This window comes from Rhinopithecus roxellana, chromosome 18, assembly GCF_007565055.1.
Source record: "Rhinopithecus roxellana isolate Shanxi Qingling chromosome 18, ASM756505v1, whole genome shotgun sequence".
Lineage (NCBI taxonomy): Eukaryota > Metazoa > Chordata > Mammalia > Primates > Cercopithecidae > Rhinopithecus > Rhinopithecus roxellana.
Window position 1 is genome coordinate 89,061,753 of NC_044566.1, and position 18,205 is coordinate 89,079,957.

Consider the following 18,205-nt stretch of genomic DNA (forward strand, 5'->3'; position numbering starts at 1 on the left):
GGACATGAAATCATTTTCAATTTCAATTTCAATATCAAGTAATTTTGTGCAGATACTGGTGAAGAAAAGAAAAAGAAAAAAAAAAAAAAAGCAGGTATGTTTGTATCTGGAAGTGGGCTATTCTTTGGGACAAGGCTGTGAGTAGCTCATTGGCATTTACCATTTGCTAAACCTCCAGAGTGATTTTCTTCCTGGAGAAGGTATTACTAATTAGTGTAAGATCAGTAATTTCCTTGTTCAGAGCTATTTGTATTCATGGTTCAGCTTTCTTGGTGTGTAAACATGTTCTTTGATGGTTGACAGAACATCTCTTAATTCTCCCTTAGCAACTCTAAATTCCCATGCTTTAGAGGAATTGTGCTTAGGACAGGGGCACAATGTACTGTTACAGCAGTTTATTTTGCCCTCATTTGTGTAGGAATATACCCTCCTACTTAAATATTGTTTATTATAAAAGAGATCATGTTTAAGGGTGAGAATGACAAAGACTCTCTCCTTGATCTAACTAAAGTCATGCTCCTCTAAGCCCTCAAGGTCCCTGCCTTAGGCTCTGTCCTTGGCCTATTTAGTGCATTTTCACAAGAATTCTTCTGGGGCAGTCTACTGAAAATCCTCCACCCTTGATATCAGATCAAGTTTCTCATCCCTCATCCTCAATATCTTATCACACTAGACTATATTCAGCAAAAATCCTGTGAGTGAGTCTAGCAAGAATCTCGCTACCCTTGATGTTTTTTCACAGTAATGTTTCGTTCACTGTTCCACACCTGCATCTGGACTATAAACCTGCATTTGTCTGCATTAAATTGAGCCCAGTTGGTGTCTTCTACTGCAAAACCTCATTGAAGTTGTCCCCAAAACTATTGAAATAGTCCTGAATAAAATTTGCCTTACTATCTTAATAAGCATCATAAATATTATTTTTCTTCAATAAAAGTCATTCAGGCCAGCTGCAGTGGCTCATTCCTATAATCCCAGCGCTTTGTGGGGACTGAGCTAGGAGTTTGAGATCAGCAGGTAACATATGAACAAAATTGGCCGGGTATGGTAGTGCATGTCTGTAGTCCCAGTTACTTGGAAGGTTGAGGCAGGAGAATCACTTGAGCCCAGGAGGTCAGCGCTCCAGTGAGTAGAGATTGCACCACTGCATTCCAGCCTGAGTGATAGAGCAAGACCCTGTCACACACACACACACACACACACAGACACACACACACAGAGAAAACAATAATAACAACAAAGAGAGTCACCAGGCCTGGAGCAGTGGCTCACACACTTTGGGAGGCCAAGGTGGGTGGATCACGAGGTCAGGAGTTCAAGACCAGTCTGGCGAATATGGTGAAACTGTCTCTATTAAAAACACAAAATTAACTGGGCATGGTGGCACATGCCTGTAGTCCCAGCTACTTGGGAGGCTGAGGCAGAAGAATCGCTTGAACCCAGGGGGCGGAGGTTGCAGTGTGCCAGGACTGCACCTCTGCACTCCAGCCTGGGTGACAGAGTGAGATTCTATCTCAAATTAAAAAATAATAATAATAATAAAAAGAGTCACTCACTTCTGTTAGAGGTTTAAATAATAATTCATGGCCATACACATAGAGGTCTCTATCCAAATGTGGGAAACAGTAATTTTGTTCATCTAGAATACATTCTATAATATACAACACTTAAGATTGAAGCTGATAATTTTTCTCCACATATTTGACCTATATTTAAATTTTGGCAGAATGTCTATAGGCCTATGATATCTATTTTTATTTTCAATTTGAGACACTTATTATTGTACACAATTTATTTATTAATACATATTAATTAAAACAGTGGGTTAAGTGCTATGAAAAAAAAAGAGCACATTGTGACTGATAGATATCTTAACATTTATTGTTTTGTTAAATCTGAGCCGCTAGCTAGCAGGATATCCAGGTAGAAACGTCCAAAAATTAAATAGAAATGGAAGATTGAAATTCAGGGTATTTAAAGGATTATGTATTTTTTTAATTTTTTCTTTTCTACTTTGAATTATATTTGGAGAGTTTCTCTAAGAAGAAGTGATACATCACAGAAAGAACACATTTTTTAAAGGCTTAGTCACACTTAGAGGGTCAAATATATTTTGAGGGTGGTAACTTCATATGGTATTTCTGAGGAATGAGAACCTGATCAACAGAAGTTTTGAAGTCTTTACCATTTGTTTTAGTCAGAGTTCTCCAGAGGGACAGAACCAATAGGATATATGTATAAATAAGAGGGAGTTTATTAGAAAGAGTCGGCTCACATGATTAAAAGGTGAAGTCCCACAATAAGCCATCTGCCAGCTGGGGAAAGAGAAAAACTGATAGTTGCTCAGTCCAAATCTGAAGGCCTCAAAACCACCGAAATTGATAATGAAGCCGACAGTCTGTGACCCAAGGCCAGAGAGTCCTTAGGAAGTTGCTGGTGCAAGTCCTAGAGTTCAAAAGCCAAAGAACCTAGAGTTTGATGTCCAAAGACAGGAGGACTGGAAGTAAGTGTCCAGCACAGAAAGAAGAAAGTGAGTCGGAAGACCCAGCAAATGAACTTATCCTGCCTTCTTCCACCTGTTTTGACCTAGCCACACTGGTAGCTGATTGGATGGGGCCCCCTCCCACTGAGGGTGGGTCTTTGTCTCCCAGTCCACCAGCTCAAATGTCAGTCTCCTCTGGTAACACCTTCACAAACACACTCAGAAACAACATGTTAACAGTCATCTAGGTGTCCTTCAATCCAATCAAGTTGAGACCTGATATTAACCATCACACCACGTAACTTCATTTTGTAGGCAATGATGAATTACAAAAATGTCATCAGCAGAGTTATAAACATCAAGATAACGATTTATTTGAAGAGATTAAAGCAGTGGCTCCCAATGTATGCTTCATGAACCAGCAGCATTAGTATCACCTAAAAATTTTTGGAAATGTTTATACTGGGACATCACCACATATTCTACCAGACTTACAAAGCAGAGCTAGTATCAATTTTACTAAAACTATCCCCCCCAAAAAAAAACTGAAGAAAAGGGATTCCTTCCTAACTCATTTTATGAAACCAGTGTCAACCTGATGCCAAAATCAGGCAAAGACAAAACAAAAAAAGAAAGCTACAGACCATTATTCCTGTTGAACATAGATGTAAAAATCCCCAACAGAACACTAGCAGACTGAATCAAAATAGTGCATCAAAAACATAATGTATCACAGTCAGTTGTGTTATATTCCAGTGATGCAAGAAAAGTTCCACATTCACAAGTTAATAAATGTGATTTACCAGGTAAACAGAATTAAAAACAAAAACCATATGATAATCTCAATAGATGAAGAAAAAGCATTCAATAGTATCCATCAATGCTTCATTATAAAAACCCTTAACACACTAAGAATCAAAGGAACATACTCAAAATAACAAGAGCCATCTATCACAAACCCACAGCCAACATCATATTGAAAGGGAAAATGTTGAAAGTATTCCCTGTGAGAACTGGAACAAGACGAGGATGTCTAGGCTTACCACTCCTATTCAACATAGTACTGGAAGTCCTACCCAGGGCATTCAGGCCAACAACAAACAACAACCAAAAAAAGGCATCCAAATTGGAAAACAAGAAGTCCAATCATCTCTGTTCACTAATGAAATAATTGTATATCTAGAAAATCATAAAGTCTCCTTCAATAGACCTGTAGACTTCATAAATGTTACTTCAATAAAGTTTCAGAATACAAGGCCAATGTACCAAAATGAGTAACATTTTTATAGTAGCATTCAAGCTGAGAGCCAAATGCAGAATGCAATCCCATTTGTAATAGTCACAAAAAATTAAACACTTGGAATATATTTAACAAAGGAGGTGAAAGATCTTAACAGAGAACAAAACATTGTTTTAAAAGGAGATCGAGACCAAACTGGCTAACACGATGAAACCCCGTCTCTAGTAAAAATACAATATATATATATATATTAGCCGGGCATGGTGGCAGGCACCTGTAATCCCAGCTGCTGTGAGGGGAGCGGGAAGGGCTGAGGCAGGAGAATGACTTGAACTTGGGAGGCGGAGCTTGCAGTGAGCGGAGATCGCGCCACTGCACTCCAGCCTGAGCGACACAGCGAGATTCCGTCTCAAAAAAATAAATAAATAAATAAATCATAGATGTTATAAAGAAATGCAAATACTTCTCAGGCTCATGAACTGGAATAATTAATATTGTTAAAATGACCATACTGCCCAAATCAATCTACTGAATCTGTAGATTCTCATCAAATCACCAATGTCGTTTTTACAGAATTAGAAGAACAATTCTAAAGTTCATATGAAACCAAAAAGAGCCCAAGTTACTAAAAGTCATCCTACACAAAAAGAACAAAGACAGAGGTATCCCATTACCTGGCTTCAAATTATACTGCAAGGCTACCATAACAGAAACAACATGTTACTAGTACAATGATAGTTCAATGGAACAGAACAGAAAACCCAGATATAAAGCCACATACCTACAACTAAGTGATTTTTCTTTTTTTTCTTTCTTTTTTCTTTTTTGAGACCCATTCTCACTCTGTCTCCCAGGCTGGAGTGCAGTGGCATGATCTTGGCTCACTGAAACCTCCGCCTCCCAGGTTCAAGCGATTCTCATGTCTCAGCTGCCCCAGTAGCAGGGATTACAGGTGCAGCCACCACACCCGTGCCACCAATCCCACTTAACTTTTGTATTTTCAGTAGAGATGGGGTTTCATCATGTTCAATCAACTGATCTTCAATAAAGCTGACAAAAATAAAAAATGAGGGAAGGACACCCTATTAAATAAATGGGAAAATTGAATAACCATTTGCAGAAGTATAAAACCGGACCCTCATTTCTCATTATATACCAAAATCAACTCAAGATAAATTAAATACCTAAACATAAGACCTGAAACTGTAAAAATTCTAGAAGAAAACCTAGGAAAACCTCTTCTGGACACTGGCTTAGGCAAACAATTTATGACAAAGACCTCAAAAGCAAATGAAACAAAAACAAATATACACAAAAAAGACTTAACTAAGCTAAAAATCTCCTGCAGAACAAAAGTAATAAACAGAGTAAACAAATAACTGAGAAATAGGAGAAAACAAATAACCAAGCATAGGAGAAAATATTTGCAAATGCCTCTGACAAAGGACTAATATACAGTATTCACAAGAAACTCTAACAACTCAAAAAGAAAAAAAATCAGATGACCCCTTTAAAAAGTTGGCAAAGGACATGAATAGACATTTCTGAAAAGAAGACATACAAGGAAAAAATGCTCAATATAACTAATTATTAGAGAAATGCAAATTAAAACTACAATATCAACTTACACAGACAGAATGGCTGTTATTAAAACGTCAAAAGAGAACAGATATTGCCATAAGTATGGAGAAAAGGGAGCACATATACTTTTGGTGAGAATATAAATTATTTCAACCTCTATGGAAAACAGTATGGAGATTTCTCAAAGAACTAAAAACAGAACTACTATTCAACAAAGCTCACTACTTGGTTGAAATGTACAAGCTCACTACAGTCTCACTACTGAGTATCTACACAAAGGAAATCATTTTATTAGAAAGACACCTGCACTTGAATGTTTATCACAGAAATATTCATAATAGCAAAGTCATGGAATCACGCTACATGTTCATCAATGGTTGATCGGATGAAGAAAATGTAATACACACACACACACACACACACACACACACACACAATATGCCACAGAATACTATGCAATCACAAAAATACAGAAAATCATGTCCTTTGTAGCAACAGGAGTGGAGCTGGAGGATGTTATCCTAGATGAAACAACTCAGAAAAAGAAAATCAAATATCGCATGTTCTCAGTTATATGTAAGAGCTAAAAAAACGGGCACACATGGACATAAAGCTGGAAATAATAGACACGGAGGGCTCCAAAAGAGAAAAGTGTAAAAAAGGGTGAGAGTTGAAAAGTTACCAATTAGATAAAATATTCACTATTTGGGTGATAGATATACTACAAGCCCAAACTCCCCCATTACATAATATACCCACGCATCGAATTTGCAAAGGTATTTCCTGAATGTAAAACAATAAGAACCAAAAAAAGATTAGAGGAGATGAATAAATTCTGAGTAAAAATAAAACACATTTTTAGGTATATGAAAAGAAAAGTCATTCTTTTAAGAATAAAAAGGCTTTTATTCTTTTTATTCTAAACTGAGAGTAAAATGAGCACTAGTGGGATAAACGAATGAAAATAATTCCATAGGTTATCTACCCATGAGACTAATATGGTAAGTGGATCAGAAAATCAAGCATTTAGAAAATCTAGGGTTTGACCCAAACTTAAACTTTAGACCTCCTTGTTCTCCTATATAACATGCAGCTAAATTGAAATAAATGTTAATTAAAGAGACTTCAGATTTGTTTCATGTTAATATTTCAATTTTTTCTTGCTTTTCTGAGGATAATAGCTTTCATTTTGTTTATTATATATTCATATATTAACACCTTGCTGTAACACTTGTGTATACCTAGTAACTCTCCTTTAGATATGACGGACATATTTTATTTCTTCAGTGTAGACCTACAGCACTTTCCAAGGACACATTTTTTATTTATCCCCAAATTCTCTTTGATATTCTTGATAGACATTACCTTCAGCTCCTGAGATGGCAGTCCCTGGAACTGGCCTATCCCATCTGTAAAACAGGAAATATTCTCTGTCTATGACAAACAACATATTTGATTGTGAGCAGCCTGGGAATGGAGGCAAGAAAAGAGAAGAGACTGTAGGAAATATGAAAAGGTTATATAATCTCAAGTGTTGTTAAAGTCATGTGATAATGAGATCACTGTTTTTTAAAAAAATCATAATTATGCACTGTAGAGAGGAAAGATGGGAATAAATTAAATATAATAGAAGGGTATTAATTTTGAGAATCAAGATTTGTAAGGCCAGTTCAAGAATACTTATTAACTGTTAAGTTCCTGAGAATTATGATAGGAATAAGGGCAGAGAAAATAATTACCAGATATAAAGTACTTAAATATTCCAAAGCATATCAAAGAGTGCCCTAAGGATTAGTAGGTGATGATAGTGAGCATGGGGAGAGGTTAACATACCCCATATTAAGTATGTTCTAGGAAGAGGGGTTGTTAGGAAAGAGTGATGGAAGTGTCGTTTGATGATATCCGTGAGAGGGGGTTAACTCCTCTAGCACTTCTGGTATCCATGATCCTGGGGAGAGGAGCATTGCTATAGAAAAGGAAAGTTTCAGATATAAACCCACTTCCTGACCCCTATCTGCCACCCCTGGATAATTCCAGTTTACTCTTTATATTAGTCTGTTCTCCCACTGCTATATAGAAATACCTGAGGCTGGGTAATTGCTAAAGAAAAGGGGTTTAATTGGCTCACAGTTCCACAGGCTGTACAGGAAGCATGACAGCATCTGCTCAGCTTCTGAGGAGGCCTTTGGAAACATGCAATCATGGTGGAAGGCAAAGGGGGAGCGAGCCACTTCACATGGCAGGAGCAGGAGAAAGAGAGACGGTGGGAGATGCTACACACTTTTAAACAACCAGATCTCAGGGTAACTCACTGACTCACTATCATGAGACCAGTACTGAGAAGATGGTGCTAACCCATTCATGAGAACTCGTCCCCCATAATCCAATCTCCTCCCACCAGGCCCCAACTCCAACACTGGGGATTACACTCTGACATGAGATTTGGTGGGGACACAGATCCAAACCATATCACTCTTCAAGATTTAACATCTTAATTCTCCCTGGAAGGCTCTCTTACTCAGTGTCTCCCTCAGAGACATCCAAATAATTTAGTTGTTCTCTGCTTACTCTTGGCAACTTATGCATATATTGACTACGTCCTCAGTATCCAACTTAGAGCTTAGAACATAGTATATAATCAATAAATATTTGTTGAATTAATACAATTTCACTGAAATTCTTTCTGTGGGATGCAAAATTATTTAATTGTGTAGATCTTTAATAGAAAAGTTATGTGTATACAAAAGCTAAATCCATCAGACTTTTTCAGTAGTTTAACATTTGCATTTTTGCATAAAAAAATTTAAAGGAACAATAAGCATTGGCCTAAAGTTTCTAAATATGATATAATGATCTGTAATCACAAAAATGTATTAACTTTCCTATAGCTAATTTTATTTCTTAAAACAATTGTGATAAACAGCAAAATACAGTCTCTTTGAAAACAAAGATTCAATCATTCTTTACAACAATATAAATATGACAGAGTAAGGAAATGACTACCCATATATCTACTCCCATGTCAGAGAAGAAAAAAAAATCAGAATTAAAAAAAATCTGGGCAAGAGTTAACACCTAGTAAAGGATTCCAATAACTGGAGTTTTCAAATGGATTGATTCATTGCACCTGGCACTGATGAAAACATAAGATGCGTTGGAAGAAATATCTCTACTATTTATCAAAACATGTAGAAATGTAATACTTCAAACAAAACTACGTAGATAGTTGCTTTTCCAGAACAATAAAGTATTTAAGGTAAGAATATAAAACATAAAAGTAAAAAGAAAATCCACAATGAAAATTGATTACAAGGTGAAAAATGCAGACAAAAACATGCTATAAGAACTATTAGAATTAACTGATTTCTCAGTTTTTCTTCTTGTGATTTGAAAATACAGTCAACACAGAATCTTCAAGGCCTCTAAAATGACAAACAACTTTTGACTTTATCATTTTGCTATTTTTTCAATCAGATTTTCCTATTGTACATTTTGCCATGGCTTCAGACATTTTCCTTTTTTGTCAAAAGTGAGTATAGATAAGTGAATATACATAAGGTCTAATAAACAGACCAAAGTAAATTAGAGTGATAGATTCCTAAAATTGTACAATTTTGAATCTACACTTAATCTTAGGGATAATGGAGTTTAGCCACATTATTTTAAAGGAGAACAAAGGCTAGAACCAATATTAGGTGTGAAACTATGCTCCTGACAGATATTGAACTGGTGGTAAAGTTGACAGCAGACCCTCATTCTCCTAACTTTCATGCAGTGTTGCTTCTGTTATAGCAAGTTGCGTATTACTCATATGTCAAACACAGGGGACAAAATTTGTGTCTAAATTAGCAAATAGAACATAAAAGACAATCTCTATCTCCTTCAAATCTGCTCTGATCTTAGTTATTTCTTGCCTTCTGCTAGCTTTTAAATGTGTTTGCTCTGGCTTCTCAAGTTCTTTTAATTGTGATGTTAGGGTGTCAATTTTAGATCTTTCCTGCTTTCTCTTGTGGGCATTTAGTGCTATAAATTTCCCTCTACACACTGCTTTAAATGTGTCCCAGAGATTCTGGTATGTTATGTCTTTGTTCTCATTGGTTTCAACGAACATCTTTATTTCTGCCTTCATTTCGTTATGTACCCAGTAGTCATTCATGAGCAGGTTGTTCAGTTTCCACATACTTGAGCGGTTTTGAGTGAGTTTCTTAATTATGAGTTCTAGTTTGATTTTACTGTGGTCTGAGAGACAGTTTGTTATCATTTCTGTTCTTTTACATTTGCTGAGGAGTGCTTTACTTCCAACTATGTGCTCAATTTTGCAATAAGCGTTATGTGGTGCTGAGAAGAATGTATATTCTGTTGCTTTGGGGTGGAGAGTTCTGTAGATGTCTATTAGGTCCACTTGGTGCAGAGTTGAGTTCAATTCCTGGATATCCTTGTTAACTTTCTGTCTCTTTGATCTGTCTAATGTTGACAGTGGAGTGTTAAAATCTCCCATTCTTAATCAAAAAATCAACGAATCCAGCAGATGTTTTTTTGAAAAGATCAACAAAATTGACAGACCTCTAGCAAGACTAATAAAGAAGAAAAGAGATAAGAATCAAATAGATACAATAAAAAATGATAAAGGGGATATCACCACCAACCCCACAGAAATACAAAACTACCATCAGAGAATACTGTAAACACTTCTATGCAAATAAACTAGAAAATCTAGAAGAAATGGATAAATTCCTGGTGACGTATACCCTCTCCCAAGACTAAACCAGGAAGAAGTTGAATCCTTGAATAGACCAATAGCAGGCTCTGAAATTGAGGCAATAATTAATAGCCTACTAACCAAAAAATGTCCAAGACCTGATGGATTCACAGCTGAATTCTACCAGAGGTACAAGAAGGACCTGGTACCATTCCTTCTGAAACTATTCCAATCAATAGAAAAAGAAGGAATACTCCCAAACTCATTTTATGGACCAACATCATTCTGATACCAAAGCCTGGCAGAGACACAACAAAAAAAGAGAATTTTAGACCAATATCCCTGATGAACATCGATGCAAAAATCTTCAATAAAATACTGGCAAACCGAATCCAGCAGCACATCAAAAAGCTTATCCACCATGATCAAGTGGGCTTCATCCCTGGGATGTAAGGCTGGTTCAATATACACAAATCAATAAACATAATCCAGCATATAAACAGAACCAAAGACGAAAACCACATGATTATCTCAATAGATGCAGAAAAGGCCTTTGACAAAATTCAACAGCCCTTCACGCTAAAAACTCTCAATAAATTCAGTATTGATGGAACATATCTCAAAATAATAAGAGCTACTTATGACAAACCCACAGCTAATATCATACTGAATGGGCAAAAACTGGAAGCATTCCCTTTGAAAACTGGCACAAGACAGGGATGCCCTCTCTCACCACTCCTATTCAACATAGTGTTAGAAGTTCTGGCTAGGGCAATCAGGCAAGAGAAAGAAATAAAGGATATTCAGTTAGGAAAAGAAGAAGTCAAATTGTCCCTGTTTGCAGACGACATGACTGTATATTTAGAAAACCCCATTGTCTCAGCCCAAAAGCTCCTTAAGCTGATAAGCAACTTCAGCAAAGTCTCAGGATACAAAATTAATGTGCAAAAATCACAAGCATTCTTATACACCAGTAACAGACAAACAGAAGGCCAAATCATGAATGAACTTACAGTCACAATTGCTTCAAAGAAAATAAAATACCTAGGAATCCAACTTACAAGGGATGTAAAGGACCTCTTCAAGGAGAACTACAAACCACTGCTCAGTGAAATCAAAGAGGACACAAACAAATGGAAGAACATACCATGCTCATGGAGAGGAAGAATCAATATTGTGAAAATGGCCATACTACCCAAGGTACTTTATAGATTCACTGCCATCCCCATCAAGCTACCAATGAGTTTCTTCACAGAATTGGAAAAAAACTGCTTTAAAGTTCATATGGAACCAAAAAAGAGCCCGCATTGCCAAGACAATCCTAAGTCAAAAGAACAAAGCTGGAGGAATCACGCTACCTGACTTCAAACTATACTACAAGGCGACAGTAACCAAAACAGCATGGTACTGGTACCAAAACAGAGATATAGACCAATGGAACAGAACAGAGTCCTCAGAAATAATACCACACATCTACAGCCACCTGCTCTTTGACAAATCTGAGAACTGGGGAAAGGGTTCCCTATTTAATAAATGGTGCTGGGAAAATTGGCTAGCCATAAGTAGAAAGCTGAAACTAGATCCTGTCCTTACTCCTTATACTGAAAATTAATTCAAGATGGATTAGAGACTTAAATCTTAGACCTAATACCATAAAAACCCTAGCAGAAAACCTAGGTAATGCCATTCAAGACATAGGCATGGGCAAGGACTTCATGTCTAAAACACCAAAAGCAATGGCAACAAAAGCCAAAATTGACAAATGGGATCTAAACTAAAGAGCTTTGGCACAGCAAAAGAAACTACCATCAGAGTGAACAGGCAACCTACAGAATGGGAGAAAATTTTTGTAATCTACTCAGCTGACAAAGGGCTAATATCCAGAACCTACAAAGAACTCAAACAAATTTACAAGAAAAAAACAAACAACCCCATCAAAAAGTGGGCAAAGGATACGAATAAACATTTCTCAAAAGAAGACATTTATGCAGTCAACAGACACATGAAAAAATGCTCATCATCACTGGCCATCAGAGAAATGCAAATCAAAACCACAATGAGATACCATCTCACACCAGTTAGAATGGTGATCATTAAAAAGTCAGGAAACAACAGGTGCTGGAGAGGATGTGGAGAAATAGGAACACTTTTACACTGTTGGTGGGATTGTAAACCAGTTCAACCATTATGGAAAACAGTATGGCGATTCCTCAAGGATCTAGAACTAGAAGTACCATATGACCCAGCCATCCCATTGTTGGGTATATACCCAAAGGATTATAAATCATGCTGCTATAAAGACACATGCACACGTATGTTCATTGCACCACTATTCACAATAGTAAAGACTTGGAATCAACCCAAATGTCCATCAGTGGCACATATACACCATGTATACTATGGCACATATACACCATGGAATACTATGCAGGCATAAAAAAGGATGAGTTTGTGTCCTTTGTAGGGACATGGATGCAGCTGGAAACCATCATTCTCAGCAAACTATCGCAGGAACAGAAAACCAAACACCGCATGTTCTCACTCATGAATGGGAATTGAACAATGAGATCACTTGGACTCTGGAGGGGGAACATCACACACTGGGGCCTATTATTGGGAGGGGGGATGGGGGAGGGATGGCATTGGGAGTTATACCTGATGTAAATGATGAGTTGATGGGTGCTGATGAGTTGATGGGTGCAGCACACCAACATGGCACAAGTATACATATGTAATAAACCTGCACGTTGTGCACATGTACCCTAGAAATTAAAGTATAATAATTTAAAAAAAATTTGTCTGCCACATGTTTTTTTTTTTTTTTTTTTTTTTTTTTTTTTTTAACCTGCTAGTGTCTTCTCTTTCTATGCATAACACTGGAGTCTCAAAATTATTTTGCTGGATTAATTAATCCATTTGACAACAATGCTTAGTAAGAACAACTGTGGCAGTCACACTGCCAGGAGTAAGAGCTCCAATGAGGATTAGGGTTACAGTGGGTATTAAAATAATTGGCACTGTCCTGTCTTCATAGAGATGGTGACCTTCTGAGTTTTAAAATGAAATATGGACAGGTGTGGTGGCTTAAGCCTATACTTTCACTATTTTGGGAGATTGAGGTAGGACAGTTGCTTGAGCCCAAGAGTTTGGTATCAGCCTGCGCAACATAGTGAGACCCCATCGCAAAAATAAATTAAAAAATTAGCCACACACATTGACTGGTACTTGTGGTCCCAGCACTTGGGAGGCTGAGGTGGAAGGATCACTTGAGCACTGGGGTTCTGTTTTGCAGTGAGTTATGATCATATGCCACTTCACTACAGCCTGGACCACAGAGCGAGATCTTGTCTTCAAAAAAGTAATAATAATAATATGGATTATCCAGACTTCCATCTTTGCATTATTATACTCAATGCATTACCTATTCTAATATTATTCCTCAGAGTAGAAGTAATAATATTTGAAGCCTAATTTATATTGTGTAGATAGTAAGATATTTTATATCTCTTGTGCTCACTACCATTCATCCTTCGTTACTAACACTTGCTCAGTATTGTATCTTTGAAACTGCAAACACATATTTTGACAAGTCCAAAAGATGCAGTAAAGGATATACGCATCATCACTAAATGGTTTTTCGGCATAGCAATTCCTATGTATATTAGAAATGTTGCAACATCTGTCTAAACTTTTGTCCTGAAAGTATTATTGCCAGGTTTTATTTATTTATTTATTTATTATTTATTTTTTTATTTTATTTTATTTTATTTTATTTTATTTTATTTTATTTTATTTTATTTTATTTTATTTTTGAGACGGAGTCTCGCTCTGTCGCCCGGGCTGGAGTGCAGTGGCCGGATCTCAGCTCACTGCAAGCTCCGCCTCCCGGGTTCCCGCCATTCTCCTGCCTCAGCCTCCCGAGTAGCTGGGACTACAGGCGCCCGCCACCTCGCCCGGCTAGTTTTTTGTATTTTTTTTAGTAGAGACGGGGTTTCACCGTGTTAGCCAGGATGGTCTCGACCTCCTGACCTCGTGATCTGCCCGTCTCGGCCTCTCAAAGTGCTGGGATTACAGGCTTGAGCCACCGTGCCCGGCCTATTGCCAGGTTTTAAATAGTGAATACCTGACTCTATGATATCCTGATTAAAGAAAGAAATCACCTTTCAACACATACCATTAATGACTGTGTAGACTTCAACCATATCTACGAATTGAAAAATCAATCATTTTGTCTGAACTCAGGCAGTTTTATCTACAACATGAGGCAAGGTAGTTAAACATCTTATGAAAATCTCCAATTCAGTTTGCCTTTACTGTCATATACGATACTCTCTGTTGACACGTCATGTGTGTATAAGGGTAGGTCTCAGAATAACATTAACTAAGATTCAGTTTCAGGCTACCAGTTTCAAAAAATTACTTGAAAAATTTTACTTCCCTTCTCTGATCCTCATCTTCCTTCTCTCTAGAGTGAAGATAATCATCGTTATTGAATTTCATCTAATCTGAAATACCATTTATTGTAAAGGATATCACTGTTTTATTTACCACTAAGAAACTATAATAAATACTAACAATTAATTGTGACAAATCTTCAATAGTAAGATACACTCTAATTTCAGAGATGCTTCCTAAAAATGACAAATATTTTGCATATTTGTTTAATAGTAATATATGTGAAATATATAGCATGGTTCCCTAGAGCTTTCTTATGTTAGTTCCTTTTCTGATTCACTTTCAGTTAGGCTCTTATTCTAGTAGTTTTGATGATAATATTAAATGTGGTTTACATGCATGATAGTATCCTACAAATCCATCGCCAATTCTTTTGCTTACTGTTGCATTGTATGATTAGAATCTATGAATATTCACTCAAGCACTACTTTTAGTTTGCCATGTGGTTTTAGAGAAGTAACTTAACTATCTTGATTCACTTTATTAATTAGCAAAATGATAATACAAGCTACAAAGATTTTATTAGGTTTAAAACGTATGGTAGATTCCAAAATAATATCCAAATATGATATGTTAAGTACTAGTGGAAAGATGCCTAAAGCCAGTGAAATTTATGTAGCTTTGTTAATTCAAAAAACATTGTTGCCTATGTGAGAGTGCCACTGAATGAGAAATTCTCTCAAGAGAAAGACAAAGGTAAAGAGCTTGAAAAATCCTCTCATCCTTCATAGGTAAAATCTCCAGAGCAGTGGTTTGAGCAGATGGGAAATTTTTACTCCCTGTGCTATATCTGTTGAGTTGATAAAAAGAGAACTTTGATCTCTGAGACTGTCAATCCAGCTCTTTTTAAGAAAAATTTGCTTAAAGTAAACAGTAAAAGTAGCAAAGCAGTCATTAAAATTCCACTCCAATTGGCTATGCTCCCAGTTTCCAAACCCAAAACATAATGCCCACTGATTATTCAGATTATGTTTAAGACATTTTTGTAGATGTTTTGAAATTCAGCACTATAAATAGCCAATCTAGTTGAGAAAATTACAAATCTTGCTTTTCAAATTCTTATCATATTAGATGAGTTAAATAAGTTTCAACAAAAATCCTTGCAGTGACATTTCTATTGATACAAGCCCTAAGTACTAAATTCTAAGCTGCGTCTAGCCACTAGAGTTTTGTGGATAACTGTAAAATAGTATCCTTAAGCTTAAAACCACTACCTGTCAATCATTTGAAAAGCACACTGATCTGTATAATTCCTGTACATTTTTTAAAGTTTGATATGTTAATCTATTCATTGAGGCAGTCTTTTAAAAACTCTTTTAATCTTTAAAATCTATTTTGCTTTTTAATGAGATGTACATTTACTTGAGATTTTCAAAAAATTAGCAATATACAATGAAAAAAACCCAGCTCTACCCCTTACAGGTATTTATTTTACAATCTTGTTAGCTGTAACTGTGTAGTAAACATGTTAGGTTTTACCATTCCGATTTTTGCAATTTAAAGAAGTTAAAGAAGTTCAAAACCTCCGTTCTGTAATCTCTATTGCAACTGGGATGATAGGTATGAAATAACTAAGTTACTTCATTGAGTTATAGAAGGCAGAAGTAAAGCAAAAGCCACCTTGTTGTTTCAGCTAGAAACAAGCCACAAAAAGTGGATGCTTCTAGGATGCTCAAAGGCATCTAGACTCAGCATTTCAGGCTCTAACAACATATGTGTAGAATCTGTAGGCAGACTTGCTGTGGGGACTGTGGAAACTAAAGTAGGATCCTCATCTCTGAAGTGCAGTGACAGTTGCAGTGAACCCTGAGTTTCTCTCATCCATACTTGCAATATTTCTAAGTCGTCTGTATTAAATTCCTTTCGTGGGAAACACCTAAAGTGCTTCCTTTTATTAAATCCCTACTGCAAACCTACTAATGGAGAGTATATTTAATTTAGAATCACTTCCCAAACATATTTAGGAATAAAGAGAAAATTAAAGACAGCAAATATATGCCTTTGAAGAAGGAATGAAACAGTAAAAAGTTTAGAGAATCAGTTATGTTCCAAGGAAAAAAATATTCCATGTAACTACTAAAATTTTATATGTGGTTTAAAGATACAGCATAGTGCTTATCCCAAAACTTATAATCATGCCATTTCAGAGGAAAAGAATTGTAGTATAAAGTTATTTAAATCCATGAATAAACTGATCTAGAAGGTAGTACAATTGTCTCAATATTATATGGTTAGTGTCACAAGCATGAGTAAAATGTACTTTCTGACTTTTCTGAAATCTCACTGTATTAGGAGCTATACCTAATGTAAATGACGAGTTAATGGGTGCAGCACACCAACATAGCACATGTACACATATGTAACAAACCTGCACGTTGTGCACATGTACCCTAGAACATAAAGTATACTAAAAACAACAACAACAACAACAACAAAATCTCACTGTAACGCCACAAAAATCCCCAACTTTAGGAGTTTCAGCTCATTTTAGTTGAAAAAATGGAAGGGATTGGCAAAGAGCATTAAAATTTATTAACTTATTTAATATTAAAATACATGGTTATTATATTTCTACTAGGGGAGAGGCACTTTAATAGATGCTTTATTAGGAAATAAGAAAAACAATGCATATGAGTTATACAAATACTTCTTGTATGTCAAAAGAGTAATGGAGAAAACACATAAGTAGAAAAAAATAACAAAATGATAAAACAATAGAAGTAATGATAGAAACTGGAAACAAACACAAAAAATGTGAGACTATGAACAAGACTAGCAGTTGTGCCTTTGCAAAAAATTATAAGCTAGATATTTGAAAATACTTATCAGGAAAAAATGCAAAAGTAGCATACAGGAAATAAAGGTAAATAGCTATAAATAACAGAGGTTTAAAAGGATAATGACTTGTCATAAACAAATACAGGCGATCCCCACTTTAGCATGGCACTGTAGAACCATAAAAATGACTGTGCAAGCTGAAGCCCAGCAAGCCAAAACCATGAAAAGCAATCTGAGTAATCAATTGAGAAAATTACAATTCTTCTATGATCTTTAAATTAACTTGTCGCATTAAAACCTCTTATGGTTAGTTAACAATGTACAAGAAAATTTTAAAATCATAAAACTAATTTTTTACATACTAACTTAAAACAGAAACATCGAGCATCAATATGTTATATTTCTTTGTAAAAAAATTATGAAGAGAACTTGGAACATTGCTCTCTTTCTAATTCTCATGATACAGCTTATTATGAGAAGGGAACATTTATTTTCTATACACTGACAAATTTACTTGTTCATTTATAAGTTTGGGTCTAATTCAGCATTTTATCACATTTGCAATATTGTGGATTATCTCTGAGTCCCTTTAAAATAAGGATTTCCCTCTTGTGTCACTTCTAAGACATCCTCATCCTTTTGAAAACACTTTCCTAATTTGTATTGGTAGATTTACTTTTGCTAAGTTCCTGTGTCTGCCTATCTGGAGTCTCTGGGAAGGTGGAGGTATCAACATTCTCATGGTTAGCTATAAAATAACTACATTTACATTCCATTCAAATTTCATGTTCTGTGTTTTTCTGACACTTGTACCTTTGTTGGCCAACTCTGTCTTTGGATTATCTATTTTCTAAGTGATCATTTGGGCTTATCACTGGGGGCCAAGGAGGCAATACAACAACATTCTTTGTGGTCTATTTTTGAAATAAATAATACATGTACAGTCACTATTCACTGCAGACAAGGAATG